The sequence below is a fragment of the Lithobates pipiens genome, unplaced genomic scaffold, assembly GCF_037356315.1.
Source record: "Lithobates pipiens isolate NorthernLeopardFrog02 unplaced genomic scaffold, aLitPip1_a1.2 Scaffold_16, whole genome shotgun sequence".
Taxonomy (NCBI): Eukaryota; Metazoa; Chordata; class Amphibia; order Anura; family Ranidae; genus Lithobates; species Lithobates pipiens.
The window spans coordinates 546,323,783-546,346,726 of record NW_027507748.1 but is presented as its reverse complement, the minus strand read 5'-3'; the positions used below and the strand labels follow the sequence as shown (position 1 = coordinate 546,346,726).

Below are 22,944 nucleotides of genomic sequence, written 5' to 3'. Positions count from 1 at the left end.
ACCCCACAGTGCCACCCACAGTGCCACCCACAGTGCCACCCAATCTGCCTCAAAGGTGCTGCACCCCAGTGCCGCCCATCAGTGCCCAGCAGTGCCGCCCATCAGTGCCCAGCAGTGCCACCTATCAGAGCCACCTATCAGTGCCACCTATCAGTGCCCATCAGTCCCATCTATCTGTGGTACCTATCAGTGCCCATCCGTGCCACCCATCCGTGCCACTTATCCGTGCCACCCATCCGTGCCATCTTATCTGTGCCCATCTTTGCCCATCAGTGCCGCCTTATCTGTGCCCATCGGTGCCGCCTTATCTGTGCCTATTAGTGCCGCCTTAACTATGCCTATCAGTGCCCACCAGTGCAGCCTATCAGTGCCCACCAATGCAGCCTATCAGTGCCCACCAATGCAGCCCATCAGTGCCCACCAATGCAGCCTATCAGTGCCGCCTTATCAGCGCATTTCAATGAAGGAGAAAAATGACCCGTTTGCAAAATTTTATAACAAACTATTAAAACATGATTTTTTTTTTTTTTTTTTTGCATCTTTTTTTGTTTGTTTAGCAAAAAATAAAACTCCGAGCTGTAACTAAATACCACCAAAAGAAAGCTCTATTTGTGGGAAAAAAATGATAAAAATTTCATTTGGGTACAGTGTTGTATGCCCGCGCAATTGTCATTCAAAGTGTATCAGCGCTGAAAGCTGAAAATTGGTCTGGGACTGAGGGGGGTTTAAGTGCCCAGTAAGCAAGTGGTTAATATCATATGTCTCCCCCTGATGAAGATTGCGCTTCTTGTAATTGTAACGCGTATGGGGTTCTTTCTGACACTATCACCATTTGGAAATTCTCTGTATATAATTAAGACCTGACACTTTCAGGGTTATTTTTATGCTTTTGTTGTATTGGGGATATGATGATACCAGAGCTCATATTTTAGCTCATATTTTAAACAATATGTTGATTTTAATTTTTGTAACAATAACATTTTCATACATTTTTTGACACCTTCTGTGTTTGTCTGACTTCTTGCTGCTCCTGTTTTTTTTCTTATGTTTTTTCTCATCTCCTATTTGTTTATGTTCTTGGGCTTAGGGAAAACAGAATGGTCTCAGATAACATAATAAACAAAGGCCAGGTTGGCTACAGCCAAGCTGCAAAAACTAAATTTATACTAAATTTATACAGGGGGCACTGCAGCTTATGGCAGGATTCCTACACACTATTATTATTACTACAAATAATTGCTATTGTTTTGTTTCTTACCCTATGTCCTTTTTCCCAGGCAAGAGAAACGTAGCAGTTTTGTGGCTTCTCCTCAAAAAGGAAATCTCATTAACGATCTCTTGCTCTTACCCTACACAGCAGTACTGGCTACTGGTACACTAGAAATATTTAACATTTACATATCTTTGGATACAGACATCATTTTTGTTTCATCACCATGGATTTTGCATGGCATGTTCACTGTGGTCTGGCGTTATTTTCTTCTTATTATACAGTACATGACAACATTTATCATTGTGGGTTGGAACATTTCCTGTTTCCTCTACGTGGGTCAACTGGTGCTCTGTGCAATGGGTATAGAGGACATGAGACAACTGGTGCTCTGTGCAATAGGTGTAGAGGACATGAGACAACTGGTGTTCTGTGCAATGGGTGTAGAGGACATGAGACAACTGGTGCTCTGTGCAATGGGTGTAGAGGACATGAGACAACTGGTGCTCTGTGCAATGGGTGTAGAGGACATGAGGCAACTGGTGTTCTGTGCAATGGGTGTAGAGGACATGAGACAACTGGTGTTCTTTGCAATGGGCATAGAGGACACGAGACAACTGGTGCTCTGTACAATGGGTGTAGAGGACATGAGACAACTGGTGCTCTGTGCAATGGGTGTAGAGGACATGAGACAACTGGTGTTCTTTGCAATGGGCATAGAGGACACGAGACAACTGGTGCTCTGTGCAATGGGTGTAGAGGACATGAGACAACTGGTGCTCTGTGCAATGGGTGTAGAGGACATGAGGCAACTGGTGTTCTGTGCAATGGGTGTAGAGGACATGAGACAACTGGTGTTCTTTGCAATGGGCATAGAGGACACGAGACAACTGGTGCTCTGTGCAATGGGTGTAGAGGACATGAGACAACTGGTGTTCTTTGCAATGGGCATAGAGGACACGAGACAACTGGTGTTCTATGCAATGGGTGTAGAGGACATGAGACAACTGGTGTTCTGTGCAATGGGTGTAGAGGACATGAGACAACTGGTGTTCTTTGCAATGGGCATAGAGAACATGAGACAACTGGTGCTCTGTGCAATGGGTGTAGAGGACATGAGACAACTGGTGCTCTGTGCAATGGGTGTAGAGGACATGAGACAACTGGTGTTCTGTGCAATGGGTGTAGAGGACATGAGACAACTGGTGTTCTGTGCAATGGGTGTAGAGGACATGAGACAACTGGTGTTCTGTGCAATGGGTGTAGAGGACATGAGACAACTGGTGTTCTGTGCAATGGGTGTAGAGGACATGAGACAACTGGTGTTCTGTGCAATGGGTGTAGAGGACATGAGACAACTGGTGTTCTGTGCAATAGGCGTAGAGGACATGAGACAACTGGTGCTCTGTGCAATGGGTGTAGAGGACATGAGACAACTGGTGCTCTGTAAATGGATGTAGAGGACATGAGACAACTGGTGCTCTGTGCAATGGGCATAGAGGACATGAGACAACTGGTGTTCGGTGCAATGGGTGTAGAGGACACGGGACAACTGGTGTTCTGTGCAATGGGTGTAGAGGACATGAGACAACTGGAGTTCTTTGCAATGGGTGTAGAGCAGTGATGGCAAACCTTGGCACTCCAGATGTTTTGGAACTACATTTCCCATGATGCTCAACCACACTGCAGAGTCCTTGAGCATCATGGGAAAAGTAGTTTCAAAACATCAGGGGTGCCAAGGTTCGCCATCACTGGTGTAGAGGATATGAGACAACTGGTGTTCTGTGCAATGGGCCTAGAGGACATGAGACAACTGGTGCTCTGTTCAATGGGCGTAGAGGACATGAGACAGCTGGTGCTCTGTGCAACGGGTGTAGAGGACATGAGACAACTGGTGCTCTGTGCAATGGGTGTAGAGGACATGAGACAACTGGTGCTCTGTGCAACGGGTGTAGAGGACATGAGACAACTGGTGTTCTGTGCAATGGGCGTAGAGGACATGAGACAACTGGTGTTCTGTGCAATGGGTGTAGAGGACATGAGGCAACTGGTGTTCTGTGCAATGGGTGTAGAGGACATGAGACAACTGGTGTTCTGTGCAATGGGCGTAGAGGACATGAGACAACTGGTGCTCTATGCAATGGGTGTAGAGGACATGAGACAACTGGTGTTCTTTGCAATGGGCATAGAGGACATGAGACAACTGGTGCTCTGTGCAATGGGTATAGAGGATATGAGACAACTGGTGTTCTGTGCAATAATGCATATACTGCCATTGCACAGAAGCATTACTTTTCATCCTCTCTATGTAACCTATACAAGGTAATTCTCACCCAATCATCTGACGTGTTGCGCTGATCCATTGCTATTCTATGGGTACCCTGCGACAGTACCATCTCTTCTTTCTCTGGGAATAGGTAATTGGCTGAATTGGAATTTCCTGCAGTTGGTATTGCTTCTCTGAGATAACCCAAGATCACAATAAATATGGTGCTCTATACAGTATACCTTCTATAACTTATAAAAGTGACTTCAGTGGATACACTCGCAATGCCTACATTTGATAGGATCTATAAGGCTACAATTACAGTTATGCATTTTCCCTTGATGCCTTTACCATTGAAATCAATGAAAGCACATACAATCGCATCTCATTGTGCATCGGTATCATGTGCTGTTGCTCTTTTTTTAACAAAGCCTGTAATAATACACATCAAACACACACTGACGTGCATCATGGTGCGTTTTTGTTTGCGTTTTATGTGCATCAATGCTTTTTAAGGCATGCATTGAGATAAATTTTTGATACGTTTCTATTTATTCCAATAAAAAACAAACCAAGCAAAAATGAAAGGATATGAGTCCAGCCTAAAGCTTTTCCTGTTGTGTTATCCTGAATTGTAAGTGACAGTTCAGTTTCACTTCCAGTGTTGTGCACACATTGAGAAAGTGAGTTAAATATTAACAGTATGTATCAGCTGTGCCAGCACTGCCTGTCAGTCGCATAAATCCTGCACAGTATAGACTACATTTCCGCTCTTACCTTTGCAGTACCCTGGGATTCTCCTGTGGGATACCCCGTATTTTAGATGGAGCAGGCTCTTGGGTTCTGTCTAAGCAGCCGTCAGATGGAACAATACAAGGAAACTATTCCCTTTATCCGGGTTGTGCTTCTAAAGCTGTGCTGGTGGTGCAAACACAGTCTGCTTATAGGCAAAGTCCACCAGCTTTAAAGGCGAGATTTTCCTAGACTTACTAGAGGGGGGTTAAGGAGGAGATTGTGCTGTTAACACTTAGCATAGCAATTGCTGTCAACAGGATAAAAGGGAATGGTGTATAACAGATAACAGCAGCATCTGCATTGACATTATATGAAACCTGTTGCTGAGAAAAGAAACGTATAATTAAGCTGGGGAGAAATACTAAAAGAGGCATATTTTCCTTTGACTTTGGTAACATATAGAGGCATATAACCAGGGGTCAAGTCTTGGGGAAAAAAGTGTGGGAACTCTCACCTAAGATCCACCTCCCCACCAAAAAAAAAAAATGATGCGCTCATATGCACGAATGCTTCAAAAGTGGTATTTTTCATCCAATTTTCGTTTGTGTGTATGAAGCTTAACTGTTAGTACATAAAAAAAACAATCCTCAATAAACATAAATACGGTAATTCTCTAAATAATTAGCATTCATTCAATTGTGCTTCCATGCAAATGTAAACATCATGTTCTAATCTTTATTGGGGAATTTTATTTTGTATATAGAGTGTTTATGTGGTGAGTTTACACTTTTCATTGAAAAGAGTTTGGATAACACAGGGTTAAACGGAAAGGTTATAAATTAACTGCACATTATCTGGACAGAATGCTTGGGGAGATAGTGATGTGTTCCTGCTTAGGAGATGTATGTTAGCTTGGGGGGCTGCAAACTTTGCAGGGCTCCAACACACACTCGCTGCTATTCCAACCCTTCACGTATTTCCACATAAACTTCCCTCCTGGCATTAAACTTTGCCAGGTATTGTGCTCAGCTTACCACTCCAAACTGATGTTCCTCCCTCAGCTCACCTCTCTCCCTGCATGTCCTATGAGCAGAATAGCTGATCTACCCATCAGCTAGACCTAGACCTGATTTACCCATCAGCTAGCTGTGATTGACAGGTAGATCGAAGAGGAAGCTGTCATGCGGCCCCCTACTGGCAATGCCTGAATGGTCAGTCCACCCCTGGTGTGCGGCACTTACTATTGCGAGCTGTGTCGGCAGCTGCTGGTGTAGCACCTGCCACACACCTCGCATACTTCAAAGTCTTACAGGACACGTCTGCTAATGGAAACTGAGTTCCTGTTGTGGAAAAAGTACAGGAACTCCGTTCCCATGCATTCCCGCAGGACTTGAGCCCTGCATATAACATATAGCTAGAATGACAAGTAAAATCAATGCCTAATAAATAATATAGGGATAGTGACTCCATGCAATGTTATTGGTATTTACCCCCAACAGTTTGCATATGGGGCTCATCATCCAGAAGTAATTGCTGTATGCCCAATTGCATGCTATGCTTGTGGACACTGTCAGCCTTGCATCGCTTTGTATGGGGCTTCCCGGCTGCAGCTGTTCACATGAACCCTGCAAAGTCTTCTGCAGTAATTTGTAGTCTGCCCCTAAATGCACATGTGAATGAGGCCTTAATATACCCAAGGAAAATATAAAAGACACACATTCAATTAATTTTTTTTAAATGCAAGCAGTGTTAGTACCTGAATTTCATGTAGTATCAGCTTTTTGCAGTGTGCTGTACAACAGAGCTCAAAGTGGGGGAGGGAGAAGCAGCATAAGAAGCCAATAAATTGTGCTACAGTGTAAACTGCATGGTGATAGGAGGAGACAGTAGAGTGACAAAGGGATGAGTTCATCAGTCTGTTGCTTCTCCCACCTTTTGCAGCTATAACAGCTTCAAATCTTCTGGGAAAGCTGTCCACAAGGTTTAGGAGTGTGTCTATGGGAGTGTTTGAGCATTCTTCCAGAAGCACATTTGTGAGGTCAGGCACTCATGTGCACAAGAACGCCTGGCTCGCAGTCTCCGCTCAAATTCCTTGCTTTGTGCACTGGTGCGCGGTCACGTTGGAACAGAAAGGGGCCATACCCAAGCTGTTCCCACAAAAATGGGAGCATAAAATTGTCCAAAATGTCTTGGTATGCTGATGCCATAGGAGTTCTCTTCACTGGAGCTATGGGGTTAAGCCCAACCCCTGAAAAACAACCCCACACCATACCCCCCTTCCTCCAAATGATTTGGATCAGTGCACAAAGCAAGGTCCATGAAGACACGAATGAGTGAATTTGAGGTGGAGGAACTTGACTGGCCTGCACAGTCCTGACCTCAACCCGACAGAACACCTTTGGAATTAATTACTCTGAATGATTCTTCATTGGGTATTGAATTGGGTATATGTGATTGTATGATATTATTATTTTTTTTAAATTTTTTTTGTGGTTGAACTGGATGGACTTGTGTCTTTTTTCAACCCAACTAACTATGTAATTAGAGTGGAGAGTGTGAGCCAGGCCTTTTCGTCCTACAACAGTGCTTGACCTCATAAATGTGCTTCTGGAAGAATGGTCAAACATTCCCATAGACACTCCTAAACATGGTGGACAGCCTTCCCAGAAGAGTTGAAGCTGTCATAGCTAAAAAAAAGGGTGGGCCAACTCAATATTGAACCCTATGAATTACAACTGGGATGCCATTAAAGTTAAAGGCAGGTGTCTCAATACTTTTGATAACATTGTGTGTGTAGCTATTTCTTTTTTTTAACTCTTTTTATTGACAAGATTCACAAAAAGAAAGACATGTTGGTACAATGACCAATATGCTCAACATGAGCACAAAGAATAAACAATTCAGTACACAATTGCATATCATGTTTACAGTTGAATATACAAAAACCAATGGCCCAGTTTCGACATCTGAAGGTGACGTCCAATCGCTCAGTGACCAGTAAGGATAGGTCAGGTATAAAGCAACTCTTTAAAAAGTACACAAGTATAATCACATCCTAACTTATAGATTGACTATAGATCCCAAGCCCCTCAGATAGTTGTATAGTAATAAGAGTGGATGAACACCAAAGATCCCATACCTTGTTATATTTATTAGGGCAACCTCTATGCTCAAAGATAATTTTTTTAAATGGCAGTATCTGGTTCACCATCTGGATACACTGTTGGGTAGATTGAGGAGCAGATTCTGCGGCGGCCCATCCCCCTCTCTCCACGCCACCCCCTATACTGTATGCAAGGGGTAGATTCATGCATAGCATCAATATATCCATGGGTGCCGTGACCACCCCCTAGTCATGCGGCCACTTTAAGGACACAAAAAAAATATCTATTTTCAGTAGACTTCATCTTAAAGTGGTTGTAAACCCTTTTTTGTTGATTGCAAAAGATAGTAGGACAAACCCCCAAAAATTCTTCAAATATATTAATAGTAAAAAGTTCAAGTCTGAGCATGTAGGCCCTTTACAAAATAATCTGGAGGGGGTGACTGGCGACAAAGAGAAGGCTAATTTATTAAATACTTTCTTCAGCTCTGTGTATACAAAGGAGCATGCTGGAGCTCATGTCCATAATGGGGGTGGTAGTGACGCAGCCCCAAATCCACAATAGCTCAAAAATAATATGGTCCAGAAATATTTGGACAGAATAAAGGTGGATAAAGCAACTGGACCTGATCGCATCCACCAACTGATCCTAAAAGAATTGAGCTCTGTAATTTCAAAGCCATTGTATCTAATTTTTAGGGACTCATTAATGACCGGAATAGTACCACTGGATTGGCGCAGGGCCAATGTGGTGCCTATATTTAAAAAGGGAACAGTCTTTACCAAGTAACTATAGACCCGTTAGTTTAACTTCTATAGTTGGGAAGATACTGGAGAGATTAATAAAAGCCCACATAGACGAGTTCTTGCAGGAAAAAAATATTTTAAGCAACAGACAGCATGGATTCATGAAAGACAGAAGTTGTCAGACAAACCTGATTTCTTGGACAGAGGGGTGGCGGTGGACGTGATATACAGTGGGGATCGAAAGTTTGGACACCCCAGGTAAAAATGTGTATTAATGTGCGTAACGAAGCCAAGGAAAGATGGAAAAATCTCCAAATGGCATCAAATTACAGATTAGACATTCTTATAATATGTCAAAAAAAAAGTTAGATTTTATTTCCATCATTTACACTTTCAAAATTACAGAAAACAAAAAAATGGCATCTGCAAAAGTTTGAGCACCCTGCAGAATTTATAGCATGCACTGCCCCCTTTGCAAAGCTGAGACCTGCCAGTGTCATGGATTGTTCTCAATCATCGTCTGGGAAGACCAGGTGATGCCAATCTCAAACGTTTTAAATGGCCAGACTCATCTGACCTTGACCCAACAATCAGCACCACGGGTTCTTCTAAGTAGGGATGGCCGAACGGTTCGCCCGGCGGTCGTTTCGCGGCAAATTTCAGCTGTTCGCAGTCCGCCCGATCGGCGGACTATTGCCGCCGTTCGCCCGGCGGACTTCCGTGTTTACTGTGTAAAAGAACTTTGACCTATGATGACACATCCATCATGGGGTACAGGAAAGCCAATTGAGACATTACAGCACATGGACACTTGGACATTCCCCCTAACTTATAAATAGACCCGATCCGGCGGCCATTTTACATTCTTTCATATGTCACTATAGGGAGAGGTTGCTGTGTGGAGCAGGGAGAGACTGCAGTGACCCACATCGCTAGCTATTAGGTCCACAAAAGTTCTTTTAAGGACTGGTATCATGGTATAGGTGTTAGGTGTAGTTCAGGATATAGGTTTGAGGCACTGCTGTGCTAGTGATTGTTGCAGCAGCCTGTCTTTTGTCAGTGTAGAGAGAGGGACAGGACGCTGTGTGCAGCAGGGAGAGTCAGTTTAATCATTAGCTGTTACTATTAGGTCCACAAAAGTCCTTTTCAGGACTGGTATGGTAAAGTAGTACAGGATATAGTTTTAAGTGCTATTCAAGTTATTGTTCTAGCAGCCTGTGTTTTGTCAGTTTAAATAGGGACAGGCAGGAAGCTGTGTGTGGCAGTGAGGGACAGTCAGTTTAATCAGTAGCTGTTACTATTAGGTCCACAAAGGTTTTTTTCAGGACTGGTATGGTAATAGGCTTGTACACGTATAATATTCTTTCTTCCAAATATAGAAAGAATATTATACTTGACTGCTGCCCTTCTGCTGCAGTAGTCCTTTATGAGTATAGGGACTGAGGTACAGTCTGCTAATCATTCACAACCTACTAGTTCCACAAAGGTCCTTATAAGAACTGGTAAGGTATAGGGTACTACAGTACATAGGGTTGAGTGAGGTACAGTCTGCTATTCCTTAAGGACTGGTATAGGTCCACAATATATAGGGTTGAGGTGCACTACTGCTGTCTGCTGCCTATACTGCAGCAGTCCTTTATCAGTATAGGGACTGAGGTACAGTTGTTAAGGAATCTAATGTACATAATGATAATCAGAAAATGTCTATTTGCTTATGTGTATACATGTTCCTTACTTATTATGTAGTATACAGATTGACTCTCCATTCGGAGTTAAGATGGCGTCTATACCCTACATCCCACGCATTAGAAGAATGCATTTGAGATAAGAAAACCAGCTTCAACCAAACTTCAAGCATCAAGTTTCTTCATTTCTCTTGTATTTTAACCAATAAGATGTACCAATTAGACTGACATAGCAGTGACGTATCTTTCTGTATAAAATATCAACACCGCCCACAAATAAATCAGAATTTAGAAGTAGCCGAGCTGAACGTATCTCAGAGAGTGTTTACTTCTAATGTGCATGCACATTTATACTTTTTAATTGGAAATAGCAGCAGATAACCTCAAACTAGTTTGTAGTTCTTATCCATTTCATTTGGCGCCGAGCGTGGGGGCTTTCAGGCTTGAATCGAAGGGAGACCGCATTCCAGGACTGAACAGCTCGCCAGATCAGAGAAGGGGGTTAAGCGCGCAGCCCTAACAGTACGGTAAGCATATTTATCCTTACCATTGTACGACTTCTCTGGTTGGGCCGGTTGATTTTGTCTTGTTGGCTCCTTTCGATTGTTCAAAGAGGCAGGTAACTTATTTCTCGCCTGGAGCTGTTTTAACAAACCTGCTAATGGTTTTCTGCTGACTATTATCTGTTCAGTGTCTGTCATTCTGAAGGACTGAAAATTTAGCAGACTGAAAGTGCAGTTGCAGGCGTGTGTCCATCCTCACCCCTAGATTCTACCTCTAGTGGTGGGGTGGAATTCTGCAGGCCTTTATAGATGGGGTTACTCGAGGTTGGCGGTGTAGGATCTCTGAGGGTTAATCTCAAGCTGCAAATTAGGGCAGTTTGAAAGAAGGGTTGCGGAAGTCTTGCAAACGTCTATAAACGTTCTTCTCGGGTGAGCTTTTCTTGCGGGTTAATCTCAGCTGCAAATTGGGCAGACTGAACGAAGGCTAGCTGGAATTTGGCAGTCTTGTAACTCAGGTGAGCTTCTCCCGAGAGCTATCTTTGCAGTTCAAAGAGTGTCAGGTGTAATGTCCTGTCCTGAGTGTATTTGTGGATTACTGTTTGCCATACACGAGGAGGGTTGGGGATTGGTGAAGGTGAGAGAAGGTGGCTACCTGAAAGATCAGTTGGGCCATAAGCCACTGCTCTCCACCACCTCTGATGGGCTAGTTTTGACCCTCGAAGAGATAGAACAGCCAGGAGCCTGCGAGGAGACAGATCGCTCGCAGGGATGCAAGCCCCCACCCTAGGAATTCTTTGATAAGACAGCAGTCAGAGGAGTATTAACCCATTAGTTGCCTGTATTCTCCTCTGAAGTCGTCCGCTGAAAGAGAGAGAGAGAGAGAGAGAGAGATAGAAGGGAATGCTAGCATGTGATATTGTGAAGAGGAGAGAAGATGTTGCAAGAAGCAGAGGAATGGCGTGTGCTGATAAGAGAACAAAGGGGCGCTCTGTGTGATAACGGCTTATTGGATGTGGCAGAAGCATGGTACAGGACGGCAAGGGCATTACACAAAGAGGGTTGGATAGAAGAGGAAATTAAGAAAGATGCCAATTGTACTATGTATGTGTATCACAGAGTTGATAATGTGGCTGTACCGCCCCCATATACTAAAACTGGAACAAAGGAGGAGAGGGACAACCCTGCCATCCGCCTTACACCCACTCCCTTCTCAAAACTCCAGCCCAAGCACAACCCACTGTGACAACTCCACCCGGCAGCCATCTTAGTGCACCCATGCCTTCACTTTCTGCCCAGCCCAGTGCACTTCCTGCCGGCGGCCATCTTGGTACACCCAGTAGGTCCAGCCATGGCCTATACCCAGTTCTTCCTGTTTTAAACCAGGATGGTTCCTACCACACACCTGTCTTCCCTAATATGGAAGCACTATCTTCACAGGCTGGGTATGTTAATGATGAAGAAGATTCCTAGTGGGAAGACCAACAACAGGCAGCAAGGCCACCTGCTGATTTAACCCCCAATCCGGCTCCGGACTCACAGTTCCGGGAGGATCTCAAACGTATGCTGACAACCGTAAGAAACAGTGCCCATTCTCAGCCCCCGCCCCAACACCAGTCTCGGTTACCAGAAGGGGCACTGGTGATGTATGTTGCTTTTACCCCATCACAAGCAGCAACCTTAGTGACAAGTCTGCCTGACCCAGAGAAACAGCCAATGCCCTTCTACCGCAGGATAGTGCAGATACAAGAAACTTACTAAGCTGCCTGGAGAGACTTGTTCAGCCTATGCCAAATTAAAGCAGTACATGTCTTTTGGCCGGTTATGCAGGCGGCCCTACTATGATGTCTGCCTGACAAGTGCCACTTCCTACACCTCAGGCGTGGAGTTCTGTGCACAACTCCGCGACTGGGCAAAGGAGAAATTGGCAGATCAGACCACCACAATCCAAGATATTGCCCAAGATAAAGGGGAGTCTGTGGAGAAGTATCATGCTAGACTCATACAGGCCTTTGATGATCTGGGCTTATCCCTTTATGAAAAGACACACACACACATGTTATCATCTGCTTTTGTCTCAGGACTCAGAGAGGATATCAGAAAAAGCCTGATGGTGGCCCGCCCTAAATATCGCTCAATGAAAATGTCCGATTTACTGTTGGTGGCCAGAGGGATAGAAAACCAAAAGGGGAAAAAACCAACGCCCCTCATGGTAACACAAGACGAAGATCCTGCCTACACTCGTCCACCACCACTGCCCAATACCTGGGAAAAGATCATCTGTTACAACTGTGGGAAGCGGGGTCACACCAGAAGAGCATGCAGAGCCCCAAGACACCTGAGACAAGACAGGGATCCCCATGAAGGGCAACGTGGACATGAACCTCCACCACCACGCCCCAACTCACGCTAGGAAATGGGCAAACCCGTGTCACCCCTATGACAGTGTCCTCAAATGAGACTGGGGGACCCCTAGCAAAGGTCACGTTACCTATACAAGGAAAACCCACCACTTTTCTCATTGACATGAGTGCAGCCAGGAGTGTGTTGAGGGCTGAGGACCTGCCTGATAATTCTTTCCTTTCCACTATTGATGTTTCCTGCGTGGGAGTGGATGGGGTGCCCCACTCCAGTCCACTCACTGAGCCTCTCCAAGTGGGGACATTTCCTGATTTGCTTGCCAGATTTGTGGTGTCCTCTACATGTCCCTTGAATCTACTAGGAGCTGATGTGCTGTCCAGACTACAGGCGTCAATCATTTTCACACCTGAAGGGGGGGGGGGGGGTGAAGTTACATACTCCCCTATCCTTGGAAGACTCATCTGCCTTGTGTTCTCTGCCTCTCCTGATGACACTTCATGAAGCAATAACTCCAAGTTCAATACCGCAGGAAGTACTTGACAGAATCCCTGCGTGCCTATGATCCACAGGACCGGAAGACAACTGTCACTTAAAAGGTGTCACCAGTTTCAGTCAAGTTCAAAGAGGGCGCATCATTGCCCCGGAAACCACAATACCCCCCCCCCCCCCCTAAAGTTAGCTCAATCTGCAGCTATTTTGAAGCATGTCAAGGCCCTCATGTCAAATGGAGCCCTGATACCCTGCGCATCTCCATGCAACACACCTCTGTTCTCTAGGAAGAAGAGAACCCCTAAAAGAGAACCAGCTACTTGCGGGGGTGTCCCTGACTGCAAAGTACCTCACAGTGGTGGACCATGCAAATGCTCTCTTCAGTGTCCACCCACACTCCTCCTGCTGATACCTTTTGCATTCACCCATGAAAAAACAGCAACATATCTAGACAGTTATGCCAAAAGGGGCACAGAAATCTCCAAGCTAGTTTGCAAAAGCTACGGCTATCATCCTTGACACATAACAAGAGGATCACCTGGAAGTGATTCTCCTCCAATATGTTGATGACCTTCTCCACTGTGCAGCTGACTTACCCACTGCTGAAGTCACCTCAGAAAGCTAGTTGTGCTATCTTGCCAAACAGGTCTGCAAAGCCCAAATTGCAGTGGTGCTCAACATCTGTAATTGTTCTTGGACACTGTCTTGTCCCATGGGACAAGACACCTCACCGAGGACAGGGTGAAAGCAATCTCCGACATCCCACTGCCACAAGGCCAGAAGCCCCTTCATTCCTTCCTTGGACTAATTTCCTATTGCAGAGCATGGATTCCAGAAGGCTCCCTACTGATGCAAGCTTTGTATGATGCCTTGAAAGCAGACCCCTTCCAGATGTCTCCTGAAGCAATAGCCAACTTTGAGGCCCTCAAGCACACCATCTTTGGCGCTAGGGCTCCCAGACTACGACCAAACGTTCAAGCCCTTTGTATCCGAACATCTGGGACATGCTACAGGTGTACTCACCCAATCACACGGCATCTGCCTACACCCTATAGGATATTATTCCTGTCAACTGGATGCGATAGCAAGAGGAGGCCCATTGTGTCTGTGAGCTGTCTTTGCTGCACAAGCCTTGTTTGACAAAACTTCGGATTGGCTCTCGGACTCTGCCTCGTTCTGCTTGCTCTCCATGACATTGCTCCTGTACTCAACCAAGATTCAGCCGAAACATCTGTCCACTGCCAGACACTTGAGACTCCTGTGTTCCTACCTTCTAGACAGCATTACTCTATTACATTGTCAAACACTGAAACCTACCACCCTTCTTCCACTTCTCGAGGGGGGAAAGGAGGAGGAGTCGAGTCACCCCATGACTGCATCGAACTAATGCGGCTGGAAACCATGCATCTCCCCACCGTAAGTGAAATACCCCTGCAGGATCCAGGTCACCACTGAAAACTCGGTTCTCCAAACTGAAACCTTACCGCCGGTGATGTCTGCACAGAGCTGCAAGCACTTACTACAGCATGTAAATTGGCAGAGGGAAAAAGAGCCAATATTCATACGGACTCAAGATATGCTTTCAGCGTTGCCCATGATTTTGGTGTTATCTGGAAAGACAGAGGGTTCCTGACGGCTGCAGGAACATTTGTGAAACATAGCTCAGCCATGAAGCACTTGATGGACGCCCTGCTTCTCCCGACCCAAGTGACTATTCTAAAAGTAAAGCACACGACAAACTCAACTCGAAGGAAGCAGCAAGTCCGGATGAGAAGGAAAGCTGGAAAACGGAGAGGAGCAACTCTCAGAGATGGACTATTCGAGTGCAACAAGAAGCCTTATCTACCCAGGAGTATGTACCCAGCCATGGTGCAATGGGTAAATGGAGCTGCCCACTTGACAAAGACTCTTATGAACTTATGAGTTACTCCATTGACCAACAACTTCTGCAGATCATGCACTATCTGCAACAAATGTAACCCAGAATGTACAGAAAAGGCACAGAAGAAGCACCTGGCAAAAGCTCTATACCCCTTCCAGAGGATACAAATTGATCACTCCCAAATGCCAAAGGAGTGACAGATTTGAATACGCCCTAGTGGAGGTGGACATGACTGCCAGGACCACAGCTAAGAAACTACTGAGTGAGATAGTATGTAGATTTGAGGTCCCAGAGGTGATAGAGAGCGATCAGGCCCAGCCTTCACAGTAACCCTTACAAAAGATTAGGGCAGCACTGGGGGTTCAGTTGGCTCTACACACCCCTTACCACCCTCAAAGTAGCGGGAAGGTAGAAAGGATGAAAGGGACACTAGAAAAACAGAATGTTAAAGATGGCCCAAAAGACTAACATGAGTCGGCCAGACAGTTTGCCCATTGCCCTGCTCAGTGTCAGACACACACCCCGGGGGAAACATGCCCTATCCCCTTATAAAAATTTTGTTTGGTTCACCCCCCAGACTTGGCTGTCACTTTCCCCAACAGTTACAGTTACAATCTGATGTGTTGACTAATTATGTAACCGCATTATCACGAGAATTAACCTAAATGCATTGTAACGGCACCCCTAATATAAAGGGGGCTAACGCCATTTACGATGTTCCCTCTCCTAGACACACATCCACTCGCTACCAATATCCACAGCTAAACGACCCTTTCCTATAGGAGCCGACCCCTCTGGCAAAAAGACAAGACGCACTCTGTCTCTTCTGTAGTAGGAATGACTTTATTAATGAGAAACATTGTCACTTTATACACAATTCAAGGCACATGCTTTAACATGAACAAGGGCCCAGCTCCACCCACACATCCCAAGACTCAACACCTCATCCTGACGTCTGCTAGGCTTCAAACGATCCCACCCAATACACATCTTCTCACAAAGGGTTGGCAGAGAGTCTGTCTGGCACTTTACAATACACACAAGGACAGACTTAAATGAACCATAGAAATGCAAAACAACTTAATTCCTCACAGCAATAATACTTAACCCCCATATACAGTATACATCCAATCTATATACAATGTATATACAGCCTTGAATATGGCTATCACAGACCATATCGGGGGTTTCTTTTATTCACCCTGTGTCCAAAGTGACCCCACTGTCACATGCATGTTCAGGTGTTTTCTTCCATTCCAGATCCTGAATTAGATACAGGAACACACCAACTACTGCCTGGAGATTGGGGGCTGGTAAAGAAATTTGTGAGAAAACATTCTCTTGAACCCAGATATGATGGTCCATTCCAAGTTTTGCTGACCACAGCCACCTCAGTCAAATTGGCCGGCAAGAATACCTGAATACACGCCTCCCACTGCAAGAAAGCTCCAACCCCTGAGGACAAGATCCCGCCCACTTCATGACGACCATGCTGCATATCCTTTTTCTGTTTGGTCTAGGGGGGGGGCTCAGGAGGTGGCCATCACAAAAAAATGATAACATAATTACATTTTGGTATAACTCTTCAGGTACACATGTGACCACCTTTACCTTTGATTACTGTGACATAGTACCTTATCCGTTTGACTCTTTCATGGCAATGCCATTGGTACAGTGACATCCCTGATGGTAAGGATATATATGTGTGTTTTACGGACAGTTACTGGGGACAAAATTGTGGTTCCTGGGAGGGACAGTGGGTTGGAACATAGGACCAGATTAGAGGGAATCTGGACTGGTGAATGTGCTCTTGAAAAGGTCATTATGCCCCTCCATATCCTAGCAGAAGATACTCCTGATACATACACTGACCCAGCACACAGTCAGAGGAGGAAGCGAGCAGTTCTCTCCAGAAGCTTTGACCCTCATGTGTAGATAGATGCTATAGGAGTTCCAAGGGGGGGTCCCGGATGAATTTAAATCTAGGGATCAGGTAAAAGTTGGTTTTGAGTCTTTGATCCCCATAATAAATGTGAACAAGAATGTAGATTGGATCACTCCAGGGAATTGCTGTCCAGTTAGCCCCCACTTCCTACATGACATTCCAGAACCGGATGGCCTTAGACATGGTGTTAGCTGAGAAAGGAGGTGTCTGTAAAATCATAGAAAAAAACGTGAATCTGTTGCACCTACATTCCTGATAATACCGGCCCAAATGGTAAAGTAACTTTAGCTATAAAGAAATGAGAAGATTTGTCATTGGAGTTGAAGAAGAACTCCGGTATTAGAGACCCATGGGATCAATATTTTAGCTGGATGAGTGGGTGGCAGAAGGTGCTCGCCCAGATAGGGGTAACGGTACTAATAATCCTGGTTCTTTTATCCCCGATTGTATGCTGTATTCTACCTTTTCGTAAAGAAGTTAATGAGCAAGGCTGTAGACAACAGCCCACCTACATTTCTCCACCAAGAAGAAGAGGACCCTCTTATGATGGAGGATGACAAACCCTTCTCTCCTCTACAGTCACTCCCTGTCCAAAATCTCACAATCATATAGGGTTATAGGGATAGATAGCACCTGATTGCCCTTCTCCAGCTGTATCGAGGGGGGTAGTGAACTAGTTGCTGCCTAACTCTATATACAGCTTAAAAAGAGTTGCTGAGGAGAATGGACCAGGTGAGGAGGACCTTTAGATGAGGGACAGAAGAAAATATCCATTTTAGGGGGGACTGTTAAGGAATCTAATGTACATAATGATAATCAGAAAATGTCTATTTGCTTATGTGTATACATGTTCCTTACTTATTATGTAGTATACAGATTGACTCTCCGTTCGGAGTTAAGATGGCGTCTATACCCTACATCCCACGCGTTAGAAGAATGCATTTGAGATAAGAAAACCAGCTTCAACCAAACTTCAAGCATCAAGTTTCTTCATTTCTCTTGTATTTTAACCAATAAGATGTACCAATTAGACTGACATAACAATGACGTATCTTTCTGTATAAAATATCAACACCGCCCACAAATAAATCAGAATTTAGAAGTAGCCGAGCTGAACGTATCTCAGAGAGTGTTTACTTCTAATGTGCATGCACATTTATACTTTTTAATTGGAAATAGCAGCAGATAACCTCAAACTAGTTTGTAGTTCTTATCAATTTCACAGTCTGCTAATCATTCACAACCTACTAGTTCCACAAAGGTCCTTATAAGGACTGGTAAGGTATAAGGTAGTACAGTACATAGGGTTGAGTGAGGTACAGTCTGCTATTCCTTAAGGACTGGTATAGGTCCACAATATATAGGGTTGAGGTGCACTACTGCTGACTGCTGCCCTATACCGCAGAAGTCCTTTATCGGTATAGGGACTGAGGTACAGTCTGCTAATCATTCACAACCTACTAGTTCCACAAAGGTCCTTATAAGGACTGGTAAGGTATAGGGTACTACAGTAGATAGGGTTGAGTGAGGTACAGTCTGCTATTCCTTAAGGACTGGTATAGGTCCACAATATATAGGGTTGAGGTGCACTACTGCTGACTGCTGCCCTTTACTGCAGCAGTCCTTTATCAGTATAGGGACTGAGAGTTTTGTCACAGGGTCATTTAAAAAATGACAGGCAGAGGAAGAGGCAGGCCCTTCCGCAGGGGTGGTAGGGGTAGGGCAGGAGCAACAGGCTTGAGCCAAAGTGGGTAGTTGCAGAAGGTGCTTTCAATTACTTTAAAGGATGCACCAGACTTGGTTGAGTGGCTCACTCAGCTTTACTCTTCTGCACCCTCCTCATCCTCTCGATCTGCACCCTCTTCTTCACTCTCTGCTATGTGCACCCCCAAAGACACTACCACCACCACATACCTTCCGCTTGAGTCACAGGAATTATTTTCCGATCCATATCAAGACATTTCTGATGCGCAGCCACTCTTGGCATTGGATCTGTAAGAGGAGGTAGCAAGAACCGCCACTCAGCAGTCTGACGACAGTACCCAGATCAGCCCAAGGAGGAGGTTGGTCCCCGCTGTTGCTGTCTACTCCGAGATCTCTACTTATAGCGGTGGGGAAGGTGACATCGATGATGGCGTGTCTAGTGATGTCACGTGGGTGCCCACAAGAGAGGAAGAGGAGGGGAGTTCAGAGGGAGATATGGACCAACAGATAGGGAGGAGAAGCAGGAATAACTTATATTGCACAGGAGGGACAAAGCAGACTGCTAATGTATCAGGAGCGAGTCATCGACCATGTACGGTCACATCTGGCGCTCCCAGGACGCCGGCACATGGCTCCGCAGTGTGGGCTTTTTTTAACGTGTCCGCTGCTGACAATAGCGTTGCCATCTGCAATCTTTGCAGTCAACGCATTAGTCGCGGTAAGCCCAACACTCACCTAGGGACGACCGCCTTAAGAAGGCACATGAGTAGCCATCACCGAGCCCAGTGGGAGCAACGGAACACACAAAGCCACACTCCAGGCTCTCACTGTCCAGCCTCGTCTTCTACTTCTCCTTCTCCTCTCTCCTCACAATTGTCCTCCACCCCACCTTCCATCACGCCAAGCTCACGTTTTTCTGCAAAAAGGCAGGCTTCCATGGGCCTAATGTTCGAGCGTAAAAAAATGATGACGCCGGATAACCCTCTTGCCCAACGGTTGACGGCTGGCTTGTCAGAACTGATAGCCCGCCAACTACTGCCATATAAACTGGTGGACTCGGAGGCCTTTCGAAAATTTGTGGCCATTGGAACACCACAATGGAAGGTCCCAGGAAGGAAGTATTTCTCAGAGAAGGGCATCCCAGAGCTATATGGCCATGTTCAGCGGCAAGTGAATGTATCTCTGGCACACAGTGTCGGTGCCAAGATACATCTGACCACAGACACGTGGTCTAGCAAACACGGGCAGGGAAGGTATATCACTTTTACTGCCCACTGGGTGAACCTTCTGACGGCCGTCAAGCATGTAACCCGTGGCACCCGTGTAGATTTGGTTTTACCACCATGGATTGCATGCAGGCCTGGCTCTTCTTCTCCTCCTCCTCCTACTCCATCCTCCTCCCTCTCCTCCTTGGCTGACTCCTCCTTTTCCGCTGCTAGCGTCTCTTCCGCTGCGCCGCCCAAGCTTCTCAGAACCTATTCGACATGCCAGGTGAGACGTTGCCATGCTGTGCTGCGTCTGTTGTGCCTGGAAGCCAAGAGCCACACTGGCCCGGCACTCCTTTCAACTTTGCGTTCACAGGCAGATCAGTGGCTAACACCGCTCAATTTGACAGTTGGTAAAGTGGTGTGTGACAACGGTGCCAATCTGCTTAGCGCATTGAAACAGGGCAAAAACACGCACGTGCCATGCATGGCACACGTCTTAAACTTGGTCGTGCAGTGATTCGTTGTCAAATACCCTGGGGTCCAGGACATCTTGCGGCAGGCAAGGAAAATCTCGGCCCATTTCAGAAGATCTTACACGGCCATGGCTCGCCTTGCTGACATTCATCGGCGACACAATCTGCCGGTCAGACGTCTTATTTGCGATTGCCCGACGCGATGGAACTCAACCTTCTATATGCTTGATAGGCTGCTCCAGCAGAAACGTGCAGTTAACTTCTACCTGTATGAACTCTGCGGCAGAACAGGTTCTGGGGAGCTGGGGGTTTTTTCACCTCGCCAGTGGCTGCTCATGCGCGACGCATGCTGACTTCTGCGGCCATTTGAGGAGATCACCAAACTGGTCAGTCGCAGCCATGGCGCCATCAGTGACATGGTACCTTATGCCTTCTTTAGGGAGCGTGCATTGCGTTGTGTCATTGATCAAGCTGTGAAGGAGCGGGAAGATGAGGAACTCGCAATGCTGGATGAATTCCCAGGGGGGCTACTCTATCTGAGACAAGTGAACAACAGGAGTCTGAAGAGGAGTCAGAGGAGGATGGTGCCGGGGCGGATGAGGAGGAGCAAGAAGAGCATGCTTTAAACCTTTCTGGGATCCCTGTTGTTGTACGTGGATGGGGAGAGGAGAATGAAGAGGACAACATTATCCTGGATGATGAGCAGGAGCCAGGCCACCACACACCGCTTCCAGTTTAGTGCAAATGGGGGCCTTCATGCTCCAGTGTTTTAATAGGGACCCCCGTATAAAAAGCATAAGGGTCAAGGACCAGTACTGGGTGGCAACGTACTTAGACCCCCGGTACAAACACAAAATGGCGGATATGTTACTGCCGTCACAGAGGGCTGTCAGAATGGAGCACTTCCAGGCCTTGCTTCGAGAAATGCTGCATTCTGCTTTTGCGTGCGCTGGCAGAGGAGCAATTTCCACTCCCAGAGAAGGAGTTGCGGGTACCAATCCAACAGCGCCTGCAAGAAGAGGCCGGTTTGAAGATGTGTTGGTGACTTCTGATATGAGGTCATTCTTTCAGCCGACCCATCGACAGGTGTCATCCGGATCCAGCATCAGGGAACGCCTAGACCGTCAGGTGTCCGACTACATCGGATTAACGGCCGATGTGGACGCTCTGAGGAGTGATGAACCCCTGGACTACTGGGTGGGCAGGCTTGACCTCTGGTCAGATCTTACCCAATTTGCAATGGAACTGTTGGCTTGCCCCTCGTCCAGTGTCCTGTCCGAAAGGATGTTCAGCGCAGCAGGGGGGATCGTGACCGATAAGCGTACTCGCCTAGCTCACGACAGTGTTAACTACCTCACATTTCTAAAAATGAATGAGGCATGGATCTCGGAGGAATTCAACACATGTGACCAGTAGACCATGTATATGTCTATAAACTATTTTTTTATTCGAGCACACAGACCTTCTTTCTTCATTTGGCTCACTTCCTTGTCCAAAAAAAGCACACCGTACTATATGCCCATACCCTCCTGTTTGAAGAGGTTAAGTGGTGTCATATTTCTACTGGGGCTGCTTATTATGAGGGGCTCCCACCATCCCTGTGCTGTGCTGACTTCCTCCTGGGGCTGCTTATTATGAGGGGCTCCCACCATCCCTGTGCTGTGCTGACTTGCTCCTGGGGCTGTACCTCTGCTGTGCATATTATGAGGGGTTCCCACCATCCCTGTGCTATGCTCATTATGAGGGGCTCCCACCATCCCTGTGCTATGCTCATTAGGAGGGGCTCCCACCATCCCTGTGCTGTGCTGACTTCCTCCTGGGGCTGCTTATTATGAGGGGCTCCCACCATCCCTGTGCTGTGCTGACTTCCTCCTGGGGCTGCTTATTATGAGGGGCTCCCACCATCCCTGTGCTGTGCTGACTTCCTCCTGGGGCTGTACCTCTGCTGTGCATATTATGAGGGGCTCCCACCATCCATGTGCTATGCTCATTATGAGGGGCTCCCACCATCCCTGTTCTATGCTGACTTCCTCCTGGGGCTGCTTACGGTGCAGGTGTCAGTGCTGTATATCACGGTGCTGGTGACACTAATGCCACTAATGCAGCACAAAGGGGTTAATTAATTGCCACTGGTCATTAATGCATCAGTAACAAGTGGCAATACAGTAACCCCCTCCATGCTGCATATTACAACCAGCAGCCTATTCATGATGTCACAGCAAAACATAGTGGTTGAGGACCAAGCGCTGCTAGAGAGGAGGATCCTAGCTGGACAATACTGTATCCGCTTGGTAAAGAGGTAAGCAGTGGTTTTAAACAAAAATAATGGGGAGGATGAGACTCCGCTTCAACGCCTGTCTAAAAAAGCCCAAAAAATTGTCACCCTACGACAGGGAGTGTGTTACTGGCAGAATCACCAGGTCAAAATAAAGGTGTAAAAGCATGGTAAGGTGCAATATATTGTTTTTATTTTATTTTTAAATTTTTTTTATTAATACGTTTTCCGTAATGCCTTCGTCTGACTTTGTTTAAGTAACCTCAGTAAAATCCTCTAAATTGTATCAGTTGGATTTGTGGCATTATTATAGTATATACTACTTATTGTATTAAGCAAAAGTCTTTCAAGTATTATGCCG

The 22,944-nt window shown here is 45.9% G+C and overlaps 1 protein-coding gene across 2 annotated transcripts in view; it reads right to left on the bottom strand.

Moving 5' to 3' along the window:
- The window catches only part of RDH5 (retinol dehydrogenase 5), a 101,337-nt gene that overhangs the window by 59,502 nt on the left and 18,891 nt on the right, over window positions 1-22,944 (bottom strand). Inside the window, exon 1 of one of the 2 annotated variants that reach the window (XM_077483367.1) lies at window positions 4,254-4,442. The exons of the other annotated variant lie outside the window; for it this stretch is intronic. The gene's annotated coding sequence lies outside the window, so the exon portion shown is untranslated. Of the gene's footprint in view, window positions 1-4,253; window positions 4,443-22,944 lie in introns of those variants that run through there. 2 annotated transcript variants of the gene reach the window in all.